We start from the raw sequence: 14176 nt of genomic DNA on the forward strand, positions 1-14176 counted from the left end.
GTGTCTCCTTATACCATCAGGCAAATCAAGCATGCCCTCTCTGCCCCACTGAACCTTTGCTAAATGCACATTATAGCACTATCTCGCAGTGGTATAATTATTAGTCTCCTCTGGATTGTGAACTATATGAGGGCAAGAATTTTCATTTATCTTTGCATTTCGAATTCATATCAAAGTGCCTTGCACATTGCAGGTACCCAGTAGGTGTGGAAGACTTCATGCATATGATTAATTTGCACTTCACATACTTAACGGGTTGATTACGTTTTATAGATTGGCTTGAAACCTAATCATCTTCAGTACTCTTGGTGAAAGGAGGTGAATGCGAAGATTTGAACAACGCACTTCTCCTGAAACTAATGTTACACTATATGTTCACTAACTGGAATTGAAATACAAACTTGAAACAAAATAAAAAACAACCTACTTAATATTAACTTTTGAATAGGTACCTACAATTCTTTCTTTCTCAAATTCTTGTCCTGGTGATTTCCCCCACCCCCAAATTCAAATTTGCTCTCAGTACAACCAATTACCATTGGCCATTCCCATTCACAGCTTGATATTGTTAAAAGGGAAGTTGGGAATACTCACCAGTATGGGAACACTTTAGAAGGAATGGAGGAAGCATCTAGAAAAACATAGCTGATGACAGACGACTAGAATTAAAGAATTAAGAACTGCATATGAACCAGCGGAGGAAGTTCTTCTTAGGGAAGGGTGTTTGGTTACTCCATTCTGCAAGTGAAGAAAGAAGCAGATTTGGCTACGCTACAGCGGTATTATGCAATGATGATGATGTACTAAACAGGCTACAAATACATGTTTAATTCAGTTCTGATTCCTGTTTTCATAAAACCTCATTAATTGAGTTTAACTGGGAATACATTTATTTGAAACTGAAAAATAGAGTCAATTTTTGTTGTAACAAAAAGTGATCGTTTTATTTTTGCTGTGCAAAACTTGAGGGTCTACTGGCTTGCTTTAAAGAATAAGGGAAGACTCACAATGAGTTTACATGCATTGGCTGATCAGATGTATTAGTTTCCCACTGCTGCTGTGACAATTACCACAAATTTAGTGGCTTAAAACAACACACATTTGTTATCTTACAGTTCTGGAGGTCAGAAGTGTGACGTGGGCCTCACTGGACTGAAAGCGAGATGTCAGAGCTGCGTTCCTTCGGAGGCTCTAGGGTAGGATGTATAGAACGCTTGCCTTTTCTAGCTTCTGGGGGCCGCTTAACATTCTGTGGCACATGACCCCTTCCTGCACCTTACTCCAGCCAGCCCAGTAAGCCACATCCTTCTCACGTTGAGTCTCCCTGGTTTCCCTCTTCTGCCCTTCTCTTCAACTTACAAGGACCCTTGTGATTACGAGGCCCACCTGGACAGTCCGGGCTTGTCTCCCCATCTCGAGGTCAGCCAGTTTCTCTTTGCCACGTAACTCACCATATTCATAGATTTTGGAGATCAGGATGTGCACGTCTTTGGAAGGGGGCATTACTCTGCCTAGCACATCGATGAAATGTTTGTGCTCTCTAAAACAGGCTAAGCTGCCTTCTTACCTGTGTGGCACATTTTGTGTTCAGTTTCTTAGCAAGTCCTTTTAAATTGAATGAAAAATTCAATATTAGTTAATGGCATTTTACTTTTTATGATTCTGTGGCCCATCTTCTGGCCTGCAATAAAGTGAAAACATAATGTAGTTGAGTGATTTCCCCCCCTCCCAGGCAAGTGGGTCCTGTAGTTCTATAACAAAGACATTTCATGGGCAGTTCTAAGTTAGAATTTTTTCCTTCATCTCCTTTTGTCCTAATTGTTGACATCTCTGTCTTTCTGAGTTTCTGCCAAATACATTTTAATAAATTTTTTTCTCTTATTTTTCACTTCCCTTGTTGCCCACTCTTATCTTGTTTATCCGTTTTACTGGATTACTTTCATGGACAATAAAAGAAGTTTGGTCCCCTTTTGAGATTGGAAAATGTGATCATTACCCCCAGTTTAATCTCTCTTCTCTGGTAAAAATCTTCATTTGGAGGACTCCCCAAAGAACATAAAACTTTGGAGTGACCCTTATATACTAAAGCAAAATTATCCACCCTCAGAGTACCCTTTGGAAAAACCACCTTGTTGGTTCAAATGTTTGGAATCTTTTTATTTAGAAAGACAGAAGATATTGCAAAGTAATGGTAAGTAAGTAATGGTAAATAATAAAAGTAATATTACTTTTATTACTTCTGTGTATTTCTTCTCTGAGGGGTTATCTGTCCTTTTGATTTCCCTTGGCAGAAGTCTGTCTAGTGACTTGCCAGACATAACTGTAATAATCTTGAATGAACCTGTTCTTGTGTATTATGCACAGAGCTATTAAATATATTATAACCGTCTTCAATTCAATTTAATGAGTATTTCTTGAAGTTTTGCTCCGATGGTGTATAGGTCACACCTACACAAAATAAGATGTGTTCCAAATCTGTAAAAAACTTAAATTCAAGTACACTGTGTTGCCTTACGAAATTCACTTGGGTTTTGTGTCCAAAGTAAATATTTGTATTTGCTTTTAACTCACTCAATTTCAAAATGGTCATGTGGTAGCTTTTGAATTAGACAGGCCTGCATTCCTCTTCTGGCTCTGCCCTGTCCTATGTGGCCTTGGGTTAGTTACGTAACCCTTTTGGAATTCAGTTACCTAACTGGTAATAAAAGAGTAAAATAATACCTATTGTGTGGGGTTGTTGTAAAGATTCTATGAGACAGAGCGTATAAAGGAGCTAGCATAATTCTGACCTTAGGAGCTAGCATAATTATGCTCAGTGAGTCATTTTAATTGTTCTTGGGCAGAAGACCATGTGGAACAGAGAGAGTACCTTAGCATGGTATTAATGTTTTTAGTGTTGTTCTTTGTATGCAAAGATGAACCTTCTCGTCCAATCACGTTGATGTCTTGCTTTGAGACCCCAGGATTTCTATGTGTGGCTCGTATCCCAGACCCATGACACATTTGGCTGTGGGAGAGGTGCAGTCTGAAGCTGTGAAGCAGATTTTCCCACGCAAACATAGTTTATAGCTTTTGCCAAGTCGGCAACAACTGAACTGACCAGCCTGGCAGAACTTTAGGGGATGGTTCAATCTGCTTTTGTTACGTCTATATTCTGAAATACAACTAGTCTGGGAATATCATTTATTGGATACTAAAGAGTTATCTAACTTCCAGTTAAAGGCAGCAGATTAAACACAAACTTTAACCTAATGATTTTCTTTTAAAAGCATAAAAGGGCAAAGAGAAAATGATGGACAAGAGCTGGTAGTGACACAGTTTGGAAGCTGGAAGTAGATGGATGAGTGGGAAATGACTTAGCCAATGACTTAGCAAACTTGAGAAAGTAGATCCAGTTTCCAACACTGGCGAGAGAAAGGTGAAAACCGTCTTGATTTTCCCCTCCAGAATTCTCAAAACACTTGGAAATTGGCAATCTTATGTACCTTTATAAGGGGAGGGAGGTAAAGGTAGAATTGAAAAGAAAACGGATTGGTTGGTTGAATGTGTATTTAAGAAACACTGAGACCCTTAGATCCTCTTCGCCATTCCAGCTAGGAACAGCCCCTCCCCAACTCTGGCAAAAGATCTTAGGCTTATTTTCTGGAAACTGTAAAACGGAAGGCCTCTGGACAGAGAGTACCAGGCGCTGTGGAGGATGGAGGATAATTACCGAAAACAGAGAGATTAAGAAAAGCTTACATTCTAAATGTTGTAAGTCCAACTCTTTAACTTAGGTCTTGTTTTGTGCAATCAAATTTATATCCTTTAAAAGGGCCAGCCAATATTCTCCAAGGATGGTCCCAGGACTAGCAGCATCAGTATTATCTAGCAACGTGTTAGAAATGCAAATTTTAGGGCTCTCAGAAAAGCTATAGGTGGGGCCCAGCATTCTGTGTTTTAACAAGCCACCTATGTGATTCTGATATACATTCAGGTTTGAGAACCACACCACTCCAAGCAAAAGACTGGAATATCCTTCTCTGAGGAAGCTCAACAGAAAAGACTTAAGGAAAGAAAGTTTTCAATGAAACAGTCCAGCCAGATCACTCTAGAGTGAAATTCACAGCTGACAAGTACCACCCATGTGTCCAGAAATTTTAAAACATTTTACAGCCTCATTCTTAAATGGAATCAATCAATATCCACAAGACATGCCTTTAACAAGAAGAGGACGTATCCAAACAAATAGGGGGAAAAGCAACTTGGAAGACAGTATGCGGGGAAGTGAAAACTTCAAAAAAATCCTTGATATCCTGAGATATGAGAAGATATTTGCCATTATAAGATGTAAATAAATGAAATTTAAAATGTTAGCAGAAGATTTTTAAAATAAAAGAGCTAAAAGGTAAAGTTGAGGAGAAGTCCCAGAAAGTAGAGCATAAAAACAAAAAAGAGGAAAACTAGGAGAGAAAGGTAAATGTTGAGAATCAGTTCATTTTGTTCAATATCTAAATAATAGGAGTTTGGAAAGAGAACAGAAAAAGCAGAGAAATTTTTCAAGAATTAAAGGACCTGAGTTTTTAGATTGAAAGAACCCATTAAGAGCCTAATGGAATCAATGCATAGACCTGCTGTCCAAATGGCATCATCACAAGATTTTAGAGTATGAAAGACAAAAGTAAGATCCTGTGAACTTACAAAGTGAAAACTAGGTCACCTCCAAGGGATCAGGAGTCAGAATGCTTTGAACTTCTCAACAATATTAGGATGACTGATCCAACAATTGGTTTACCAATTCACAAGAGAGGTAATGAGAATCTTATAGATAAGGAGACGATAACTCCCAGGATCAAAGCTGTGCATCAGCCTGGAGAGCAACCGACCTGAATGAGAATAGCCTCTAGAGAGGTGTTTCCAAAGTGGAATTTCTACGATACTTACATGTTGGAAATATTGAGAGGAACTTGAAACAACTGGAGTAGAGTTTTGGTCAGTGCTAAGTATATAGAAAACTCAGTAAATAAATTAAATCACAAGAATATTACTAACTCCAGAGAAAACAAAAAGGTGTGCAAGGAAGGATGAGTAATACCAACCATAATCCTACACAGCTTGTCTGTACATATTTTCATAATCATATCAGTGTAAACATTGACTATTGATCTAACTAAAGTATAACACAATGTTGGAAGGCTAGAGGTGGGAAGAAATGTGTTTGTGATGATGGTAGATGTTTTATGGGAAAAAAGACTAAATTCATATCCTCCATGTAGAAAATCAGCAGATAATGCCAAAACTGGAAGAAGAAAAAAAAAAAAGCATGTTATTTAGTGACATGAAAGCAAATTCAAAAATTAATAGCCACAGGGCCGCCTGGGTCACTTTGGCTCAGGTCATGATCTCAAGGTTCGTGGGTTCGAGCCCCACGTTGGGCTCTGTGCTGACAGCTCAGAGCCTGGAGCCTGTTTCAGATTCTGTGTCTCCCTCTCTCTCGCTGCTCCTCCTCTACTCATGCTCTCTCTCTGCGTGTCTCTCAAAAATAAATAAACATAAAAAAAATTAACAGCCAAAAAAGTTGAAGTTACTGCCTGGCAGCAGTAAAGGGGAGCCAGCAAGGAGAGATTGATAGTCTATGTTAATACAAATAATCTTTATAAAACTATTTTTTGGGAAGTTTGCTTTGTTTATGGACCATAACTCTAAACATGACATGCAAAGTAGATCTTTATTTTAATATAAATCAAATACGGTGACGTGCTAGTAAACCAGTTCTCTGAGACGATAGGGGTGGGAGGAGCCCTGATTTGTAATGTGTTGTAAAGGCTACCACCATGGCCAATTTCAAGATAACAATAGCTTCACAGCTGGCTCACAAAGTTCCTAAAATACAACAATGGGCTCATGCAAGGCAGTATAAATCAGCTTATAATGACTTCAGTAAAAGTACATGTTTTTGTTTTTGTTTTTAAAGGAAAAAAGTCCTCTCTGGCTTACGTGAAAAGCACACTGTTGCTGTGTGAAACAAGGCTCTCCCTATTTTTTTGCAGTTGTTTTTTCTTTAAATTTAAGTCACCGTTTGAGATGTAATTCATATACAATAAAATGCACAGATTTTGAGTGGAGTTTGATAAGTGTTTACCGATGGAAGCACTCATGTAATCTCTACACAAAGCAAGGGATAGAACAATTTCATTTATAGTTATTGACTGGATGGAATCAGTAATTTTAAGAATATTGGATATTGGGGATAGAGCTTTAATGGATAACTTACAGTCTATAGTAATCCACCACAGAATGTGCTTAATTTTTTTCCATGTAAAAATGTAAAAACAGGCAAAAATTGGACTATTAAATGGAGAAGCGGTGAGATGATCAATCCTTTATTAATTAGGCTTTATATAATAAGTTTCTATCTTTGAAAGTTTTGTTTTAATGTACGCTGGAACAAATTAAATATTTTAACTGGGAATCCATGAGGTCTCATTTATCAAGCTAATTTATAAATGCCAAAAACTTTCTTAGTTTTCATTTATTATTCACTATTATATATATATATAATATATATATATATATCACTATATAATATATAGATGTTAGAACATCTATACCCAGTATGGGATATTTTAGGCCATAGGGTACTATGACTAGAGGAAGTTTAGGCAAGGCTACAGTTAAAGTAAGGCATATCTATTTTTCCCTTATATTACATTTAGTTTCCTTCTTAAGATTATAGAGATCATGATGTTTAAAGTTAGTGGGATCTCCAGGTATAATTTTCAGCACCAGTATTAGGCCTATGAACTTCTGTCTACTAGAGCATTTTAGCAAATGCTGAAGTTAATTGAGAACCTGAGTTGCAGAGATACAAAAGCCAACCGGGCCCTTTTAATATTTTTTGTTACATAAATTCTTTAGTATATAAATTTTGGATTTCCAATTAAGAAAAAGAAAGGTGTGCCAGGCATAAGACTGTCTAAAACAGAACCATGTTTGAACTATGTTAGGAAAGAGAAATGAGGTTTTGTGTGTATAGAAAAGTTACGATATTAAAGTTACACAAGACAAGTTGAGAAGATCTACTTCAGTAGATGTGTAATTTGATCATATAGGAAAGGTAGTGAAACTACGTCATCATAAGCTGGCAATGCTCTAGTCATAATATATGCTGTTTGAATATAGTACAGATTATGCAAATCTTTTGGTTATAAATTAAGAATAGGAATTGTTTCCTGGTGCGTGTCAAGAGGAATGACATCATAATGGTTGGTTTAAGGATTGATTGTAATAGCTGAAAATAGAGATAATAAATGAGCTCTGTAACACTGCCTTCAATCTTTTTGTTCAGAACATGAACAAAATACATAGCCTTCTTTGAACAAAACTGGACAATTTCTTTATAATGTATCATTATTATGTATGACAATTTGACAGGGGAAAAGGAACCTTCAGATAGGTGCCTTAAGAGGCATGAAATATCCTGCATCTATGGGCTGCTGAGAACAGGCATATATATATACGTTCCCCCATTTTTAAGAGAAGTTAAATTAAGCTGTTTAAAACTTAATTTCCTCCTTCACTTAATGCCATTTATTCCTTTGACCTGAAACCTTGTTTTGTGTTTTCTGCCTGTTACTTTTGTACACGTTCAGTAGTTAATTACTGAATGCTGAGTAAGTCGGGACACTCTTACTTGTAAAAGATCAGATATCCAACCCAAACTAGCTTAAAAAAACAAAGAAGGAATGTGCTGTCTCATGCTTAAGTAGTTAAGTCCTGGAATACATACTAGCCTTCGGCACAGCGAGGGCCAAGGGCTTAAACAAAGGAATTAGACCACACTCTCTCTCCATCGCTAGATCCACCTTTTCCACTCTTGTAGCTTCATCTGCCGGTGAACTCTGCCAATATGGTGGCAAAGATGGCTACTAGCAGCTTCAGGGTTTTATCAGCAGTCCAGCCTATCCCCATAGAAAGAGTGCTCCTTCTCTACTAGTCCTGGCAAGTCTCTGAACTGGTTCTTGTTGGCCCGCATGGACTAGGTGCCTGCACCTGAACCACTCTCTACGATTCTGATTGGCCAGGCCACTCTGGGGCGGCTGGTGGGCGGGGGGTCCAAGGAATGAGATCAGCCCACTGAGGAAAGAGAAAGCTAGTTCTCCAAAAGAAAATGGCAGTGCTGTTACAACGAGGAGGTGGAATTAATGTTGGGCATTACCAAAAAAAGTACTCTTCTGTATCCCAAGCACTGTGAATGTCTACTTATTCTTCAAGGTTTGCTTCAGGTGTCACTTTCTCAATAAAGCCTTTCTGGGTCCTTCTCAATACAGGCAAAAATAATCAGCCCTTCACCTCTCGTTTAACTTTTACACATATCTATGTCATGACACATAATTTTGGCTCAATTATAATTAATCATTTTGCCTCTCTGTTTCCTCCAACCTCTTTTTATTTTATTTTTGTTTGAATGCCATTTTTTTCATTCATTTAGTCAACAGATATTTATTGAGTAGCTACGATGTACTGGACATGACCGATGCTAGCTCCAGCAAGATGGTGGATTTCAATAAACATATTGTCCCTGCGCTAACAAAGCTTATTTTAATGGGGAAGAAAAAAATTGCAGATTATGTGTTAAATTGTGTGACACAAGTTGTAAGAGCACCGTGGTAATAGGCACGGAGGGAATGAATGAGTTAGCACGATGAAGGGTGTTGTGGAGATGGGAGGTGACTGTTTCAGGAAGACGGAAGGACCTGGGTGAGAGCTCTGAGGTAAGAAATGATACCATGAGTGTTCAAGGAACTGAACCTCATATAGTACAGAAACAGCATAGGCCAGATCTTGGAGTGCATTATTAAGCTGTTTCAGCTGTTTGCATTTACTTAGACGTCAATGGACAAGGAGTTTCAAGAAGGAGAAGAATATGACCATATTTACATCGAATCATTCTTTCCTACTACAGTATGGGTAAGAAATTGAAGAGGCACGAGACTGAAGGCAGAGAGATTGGACCCTATTGTAGTAGGAGGAGGTCAACATTGAGAGCAATTTGGACCAAAATCATTGTAAAGAAGATTGGGGAAGAGGAGACAGATTTGGGGGAAATTTAAGCCCTAGAATTAAGAAGACTTCATGATTGGTTGCATAGAACGAAGTAGAAAGAAGTAAAGAAGACCGAGGACTCACACATGACTCCCAGTTTTCTAGCTTGAACACTCGGTTGCATGGGACTGCTGTTGTGGGGTAGAAGCATGTTGAAGCAAGGTGAAGAGGAAAGGATAAGCTCCAGTTTGATGCAGATGAATACGAGGTGCCTGTAAGATCAAAGGGAGGATTTCCCCAAGAGGTAGGAGCAGAAACAGGTGGGCGTGACATAGAGTGTGCCTGGAAACAGAACCTTAAGGAAGAAAGGGATGGGCAACTGTTTCAAATGCTGTCAACAAAGGTAGGGGATGAAAACATACCCATCCTGCCTAGCACAGCACCTGATTTCATTTATTATTTTATTTGTCAAATAAATGATTCTTAAACAACGATCATGCCAGGGCCAGTGCTAGGTACTAAAAATACAAGAGTGGAAAAAATATTCTAGTGAGTGGTTAAAAGACGTTTGTTGAATAAATGAGTCACTGAATGAACTGTTTTTGTTAAAAATTCAGATGAGGTCGGGCGCCTGGGTCGCTCAGTCGGTTGAGCGTCCGACTTCGGCTCAGGTCATGATCTCACAGTTCCTGGGTTCGAGCCCCACATTGGGCTCTGTGCTGACTGCTTGCTCAGAGCCTGGAGCCTGCTTCAGATTCTGCGTCTCCTTCCCTCTCTGCTCCTTCCCCCTCTCATGCTTTGTCTGTGTTTCTCAAAAACAAATTAATGTAAGAAACTTTAAAAAAAATGTAGATGAGGTTGCTTGACGATGGGATAAAATATGTAAGGACACACATCATTGTGAAGGTACTATTCACCCAGCTTTCAACATTTCCTAGTAGCTGAACCATCTCAATGACAGAAAATTGGTTTGGGCTTAATCATTCTGGGCCAAAGGAAGGTATCAGTCTTAGGTAAAGGATTTACCGGTAGAGCATACAGGAGTAATTAGAGTCTCTCATTTGAAAAGTCTTGTTTCCAAGTGTAGTTAAGTGTCAGCTCTCGCACTCTCTTGATTCCTCATGGAAACCACCACTCTTTTCACCTGGGCTCACATGCGTCCTGTGATTCTCTTTTTTTAAATGCCCATCTTATCTAATAACAGCTGCACAAACAGTTTATGTCATTGAGACCTGTCAGATCAAGCTGAGCAAGATAGTCCACTAAAATATTTTCCTGTGGCAGAAGGTACACAGGGAATACAGCAAATTACGTCAACATTTCTTCATTCCTTCTCCAGAGTACGTTCTGATTTCTCATCTGGGGAGAATGAGACAGAGACTGCAGGGCTGACCGACACCTGTTACACCTGTGTTCCACTGTCTGAGGACATTTTGTTCTCAAGTAAGGATGAGTCATAAGAATTTAAATTGTTTTCTGATGCTTGTCATGAAAAATGGTATCAGTGTTTTAGTGTGAGTTGGGTTATATTAATTAAAACTCAGTTTCCTGTAGAAGATTTATGGTTAGCTGGTTAGCAGAATGTGGAAGTAAGAAAGCAGTCGTTCTCCATGACTGGTGTGGGGGGAGGAGTCTGATATAAGTCAGAAGTGTGTAGAAAATGAAGCATTTAGCTTCCTAACAGACTTCAGTAGGACAGGCAACGGGGTAAGCTCCTGGCATCAACCATTCACATGACGGGATTAGTAACAGTAGTTCTATCACTGGATGCCTGCGATTCACCATGCCAGGTGCTTTATAAACATTCATCTATTTCTGATACTTGTAACAAAAAACATCCAACACACACACAAACGCACAGACACATGAACACACAAAACCAGGACGATGAATTTGCAACAGGTAATAAGTGGGGGGTTAACATGAATAATGCAGAGAGAACCTAGAAAATTTAATAAAAAAAAAGAAATGGGCCAGGAATATCAATAATTAATAGAAAAAGATACAAAGGCTGGTACTCATATAAAAAGATGCTTAAACTCATTTATAATTAAAGAAACGCAAATAAAAACAAGATAAATTCACTCAGGAAGTTGGCAAAATTTTTTTAAAAAGGATTATAGCAGTATTGGTGAAATTAGGAAGAAAAAAGCATCCTCTTACGATATTTTCAGGGAACCTCAACATTTTAATTTGTGGTTCATAACCTAGCAGGTACTACCAGTTATAAGCATGGATTGTGTGAACGTTTGTAAATGAGAATTCAGCAACATTTATAGTTTTGAAAAATTTGGAAATGACTTAAATTTGGAATCAAGGGCATATTATACAACTATTAAAAATTGAGGAATATTTATATTACCAGTTTGGAAAATGTCCATGATACATTTTTAAGCAAAAAAAAAAAAAAAAAGCAAATTAGAAAACACCATACAATAATATTTTACAAACCTGTAAAGTGATACTTTGAAAGACGAATGGAACTGATGCACTGCAGCAAATATAATCAAGAAAAAGAGGAAACACAAGTTACCAATGTTTGGAATGATGAGACACCACTACAGGTTTTGTATACAGTATGAGAATAATGTGAATGTTATAGACTTCTTTATGCCAATCAATTTTGCGACAGAAAATAGACACATTTCTTTAAAACTAAATTACCAAAACATATACGTCTTGAACATCTAAATAGCCTGTATCTATTAAATAAATTGAATTTGTAATCATAAACCTTCCTACCAAGAAAACAACCGCCCCGGATATCTTCATTTATGAGGTCTACCAAGCGTTGGAGGAAGAAATAAAACCAATCTACGCAAACTTTCATAAAGTATAATAGGGGAGAATATTTCATACTTTCTTTCATGAGGCTAGAATAACCCAGATACCTAACAGTAATATTACAAGAAAAGTAAAGTATAGATCAATAACTCTCACGAACATAACACAAAATTGTTAACAAGCTGGTAATATACACAAAGGATAATTTATCATGGTGAAGTGGGGTTTATTCCACAAATACAAGGTTGATTTAACACTTGAACACCAAGCGAATGGAGTACACCCCTTAATAGAATAAAGGGAAAAACTCATAACGCATGCAGAGAAACACTTGGCAAAGTTCAATACTCCATCATGATGAAACCTCTTGACACACTACGAATAGACAACAGCCTCCTCAGTTTGGTAAAAGGCATTACAAAAGAGCCTACAGGTCACATCATACTTAAAGGTGAAATGCTAACTCCTTTCTCCTGAGACTGGAAACAGGGTGTGGAAGTTTGCTTTCACCGTTTGCATTCAACAGTGTACTAGAGGTTCTTGATAGTGCATTAAGGCAAGAAGAAGAAACAAAAGACATCTAATTTTTCTGTATTTATTTAGTTTGGGAGAGAGAGAGAGAGAGTGAGAGCACAAGTGTGTGAGCAGAGGAGGGGCAGAAAGACAGGGAGAGAGAAATTCCCAAGCAGGCTCCGTCCGCACTGCCAGCACAGAGCCCCAGGCGGGGCTTGAACACACAGACTGTGAGATCACGACCTGAGCCAAAATCAAGAGTTGGATGCTCAACCAACTGAGTCACCCACGCACCCCAAAAGACATCTAAATTTGAAAAAAGTTGTAAAATCCTCATTCAAAGACAACATCAGTGAGTATTTAAAAAATTCTATGGAATCATCCAAAAGTATAGTAGAACTAACCAGTGAATTTAGCATGAAGATACACAGGCAGTATTCAAAAATTAATTGTATTCTGTATAAGAGCAATGAGCAATTTAAAATTAAATTTTAGGGAAGGCTGGGTGGCTCAGGCAGTTAAGCGTCCAACTCTTGGTTTCTGCTCAGGTCATGATTTCACAGTTCATCAGTTCGAGCTTCACATCGAGCTCCCTGCCGAAGGTGCAGAGCCTGCTTCAGATTTTCTGTCTCTCCCTCTCTCTTTGCCCCTCCCCTGTTCATAGTCTCTCTCTTTCAGAATAAATAAGCTTTAAAAAATTAAATTTTAAACAATACTAAATACAAAGGCATCAAAAAACATCAAATACTTTGGAAAATACAGATATATTACAAAAGATGTACACAACTTCTACATTGAAAAGTGTGCAATGTTATTTTGAGAAATTATAGAATGCCTAAAGAAGTGTAGAGATATATGGATACTGTACTGTGTGTTTCAAAGTTGGATTCCTCAATATCCATGGTGGAAAACAACCCTGGTAACTCCACAGTTCTCTACAAAACCCACTATTATAAAATGACTGAAAAGTAGGTACAACAGGTAGAACAGCCTTTAGGATTGTGTTGTGAATTCTCAAGAGTTTACTCAGAGACCGCTGAAGCCAGGTGAGGCACCATCCCCTTGTCTTCACTGGATAGACTCCGATTTTTTTTTTTTTTTTTTTTTATTATTTTTTTTTTTTAGTGTTTATTTTTGACAGAGAGAGGGGGAGGGAGGAGCGGAGAGAGAGGGGGACAGAGGATCCGAAGCAGGCACTGTTACTGACAAGAGTGTGCATGATGTGGGCAGGGCTCGAACTCACAAACCCTGAGATCATGACCTGAGCTGAAGTTGGATGCTTAACCTACTGAGCCACCCAGGCGGCCCTGGACAGACTCTGATTTTTAATGTGGGACACATGAGCCTGGAGTGATGCAAAACCCCATGAGTCTTAACAGCAGTCTTCTTCATTGTGATACTCTTTGTTATCTACAGCATCCTTTATGCCTGACCATTTGCTGGAGGCAACCATGAAGGCAGTTCAAATAACCCCTTAGTTCACAGCCTGTCTAATACCAACACAGACCAACTGATTCATTCACTCAGATTCTGAGTCAGAAACTGTCCTATCTAGTCATCTGTCAGTTGCAAGTCACTATAATTGAGGCATCAAGGTCTGTTTTGTTGCCGGTGGCTCAGAGCCAAAGATCATTCTTTTTTCCACCTTTGGGTTGCCCTCCTCTGTAGGCTATTGTGGAAATTGGGGAAGTATGGGTGACACTGATGTACCTCTGTCAGGTGGGTTCTTCCCCCACTTGTAAATCTCTAGTATTTGGTTCTGATGCAGCCTGCTGGTCTCCTTTCTATTTGGGAAAACACACACACACACACAATCACTGGACATTGTCCTGGCCACTAAAGGACATATTCCTGA

At 38.5% G+C, this 14176-nt stretch overlaps 1 protein-coding gene across 3 annotated transcripts in view; it reads left to right on the top strand.

Annotated features, from left to right (window-relative positions):
- CCDC172 (coiled-coil domain containing 172) overlaps positions 1-6436 on the top strand; it is a 72309-nt gene extending 65873 nt beyond the window's left edge. For 2 of the 3 annotated variants that reach the window (XR_009252660.1, XR_009252659.1), the window contains 2 exons: positions 1116-1196; positions 3977-6436. The gene's annotated coding sequence lies outside the window, so the exon portion shown is untranslated. Of the gene's footprint in view, positions 1-1115; positions 2175-3976 lie in introns of those variants that run through there. The other variant, XM_058697879.1, reaches the window with a different exon arrangement.
- The last annotated feature ends 7740 nt before the right edge of the window (positions 6437-14176 follow it).

The sequence above is a fragment of the Neofelis nebulosa genome, chromosome 13 (assembly GCF_028018385.1).
Source record: "Neofelis nebulosa isolate mNeoNeb1 chromosome 13, mNeoNeb1.pri, whole genome shotgun sequence".
In the NCBI taxonomy this organism is placed as follows: Eukaryota; Metazoa; Chordata; class Mammalia; order Carnivora; family Felidae; genus Neofelis; species Neofelis nebulosa.